Raw genomic sequence first — 2,403 nt, 5'->3', positions numbered from 1 at the left:
CAAATGCCACAGAACCAATAACTTCCAAATTCACAGCAAAGCAGTTGCAAACCTGTTACTTTTGATTTTACATATTTGCTTAACCGTAAAGCAATTATCGCGATCTTTTCCCATGTAAACTGTCAAAACCAATACACTCCAAAGATGTCCTGATAAATGCACTTTAACAGTGAAATGGAACCCTGCCTAAGAGAGGAGTGCTGTCATACCTGATTACCACTTCAATCAAATTTCTTCAGATTTTTTTGAGAGAAAACATTTGAATGGTTTCTTTCCAGAGAGAGAGAGAAATCCCAAAGTCAAAAAATAAACCTCCATTCAACAATGTCTGATTTCAGCTAATGTTTATTATTTTGGTTGCCAGATCCCCCTTGAGCTGACAACTCTCAAGGTTTGGCAGAAATGGCAGAACAAATGGCATCTTTTTAAATGTTGATTCAATGTTAAATTAATGTAATCTAAAATGTCCCCTGTAGTTTTCTCCATAATTTCTGTCAAGCACTTTGACAAGTTGGATAGCTCAGCACCTATTTGCTAGTCTGGCAACAATACATCTAAATGGTACTGCAATGGAAGCTACATCTCTCAGCTGTGGGGATATCAGCATAACATCACTGTGACAACATGTCCCACCTTGACTGTGTGTGTGTTTCTCTCTGTGTGTGTGTGTGTGTGTGTGTGTGTGTGTGTGTGTGTGTGTGTGTGTGTGTGTGTGTGTGTGTGTGTGTGTGTGTGTGTGAAAGCTTAGCCACTCAATATCCTCTTCCTTGCGCCTAGTCCTATGTCAAACCTTCAACTGTCTGAAACAGTTTTATTTATGATCTTTCATCTGTAAATAGAATAATATTTATAAAATGTACATTTGGTATAATTTATATGCACTACCATCATTACCTGTCAAAACAAGTCAAATATTTGTTCAACTATATAATGCTTAAGATTTCCATTCAACATTCTTAAAAAGCCTTTCAGATTCACAATTCACAGTGCTGACAAGGCTCTCAGGGTTAAACTGATTGCTAAGAAATTTACCAACTTTAATTTCTCAATAAATTGTTTTTGGGGAAATACTCTCAAACTAAACAATTCCAGGATTTGAAATTCAAATGGTTTGTTAGTATCTGGAAATCCCAACATCTACAGTAGTCAAACGCACAATATCTCTTGGGAGGTGCTTGGCAGAAATGTAGTTCCTCAGCTTCTATTGTTTTCCTGTTGTTATCTGAAGCCATATGAAGGCTGTGTTGTTCCTATATTATGTACGGTGACAGGTCATTGTACAGCTTATATGTTTATTGAAATATTACATTGTTTAAGATGTACTTATATTTCCCATGTATTTCTCAAAAGTCTCACACAATGTATGGTAAGGTATTGTATATTGTGTTCAACAAATATTTTGTATGAAATTATTAAAATGAGCATGAATTTGTATTGTTTTGTGTCTTACCTTTCTGTAATTGTAGTGTCATATAGGATGTCAGTCAACTTTAGTTTTGAAGGAACAACATACAGTCCAGCCTTTTTCAAACCTCTCCTCATCAACTAATCTCCCAGATGTTTCACCATTTTGTTGTAGTCCTGAACTAGCACACCTGATTCACCTATTCAAGGGCTTGATGATTAGTTGACGAGCTGAATCAGGTGTGATAGGCAGTGGTGTAAAGTACTTAAGGAAAAATACTTTAAAGTACTACTTATGTAGTTTTTTGGGGTATCTGTCCTTTACTATTTATATTTTTGACAACTTTTACTTCACTACATTCCTAAAGAAAATAATGTACTTTTTACTCAATACATTTTCCCTGACACCCAAAAGTACTCGTTACATTTTGAATGCTTAGCAGGACAGAAAATGGTTCAATTCACACACTTATCAAGAGAGCATCCCTGGTCATCCCTACTGCCTCTGATTTGGTGGACTCACTAAACACATATGCTTTGTTTGTCAATTATGTCTGAGTGTTGGAGTGTGCCCCTGGCTATCTTTAAATTTAAAAAACAAGAACATTGTGCTGTCTGGTTTACTTAATATAAGACATTTTAAATTATTCATACTTTAACTTTTGATACTTAAGTATATTTAAAACCAAATAGTTTTAGACTTTTACTCAAGTACAATTTTACTGGGTGACTTTCACTTTTACTTGAGTCATTGTCTATCAAGGTATCTTTACTTTTACACAAGTATGACAATTGTGTAATTTTTCCACCACTGGTGATAGGTAATAAATACATAGAACGTCTGGGGGGGGGCCCCAAGGAGAGGTTTGAAAAAGCCTGCTCGAGTCTACTCAAAAGCCACTGGCTGCCCTCCAATACTATCACAATGCATCCTTCCTTCCTCCCATCCTTGACGTAATCACTGATCTGACATGGCTTGATGGGTAAAAACAACAGGCC

General features: G+C 36.1%; 1 protein-coding gene across 1 annotated transcript in view; it reads left to right on the top strand.

The window, feature by feature from the left end:
- Nucleotides 1-1,434, top strand: part of LOC311147066 (3',5'-cyclic-AMP phosphodiesterase 4B-like) — a 108,794-nt gene extending 107,360 nt beyond the window's left edge. Inside the window, exon 17 of the mRNA XM_084183684.1 lies at nucleotides 1-1,434. This exon is cut by the window's left edge and continues 1,186 nt beyond it. The gene's annotated coding sequence lies outside the window, so the exon portion shown is untranslated.
- The last annotated feature ends 969 nt before the right edge of the window (nucleotides 1,435-2,403 follow it).

This window comes from Coregonus lavaretus, assembly GCF_964263955.1.
Source record: "Coregonus lavaretus genome assembly, chromosome: 19".
Classification (NCBI taxonomy): Eukaryota; Metazoa; Chordata; class Actinopteri; order Salmoniformes; family Salmonidae; genus Coregonus; species Coregonus lavaretus.
The sequence above is the reverse complement of the archived record's forward strand: the minus strand, read 5'-3'. Positions and strand labels throughout refer to the sequence as shown.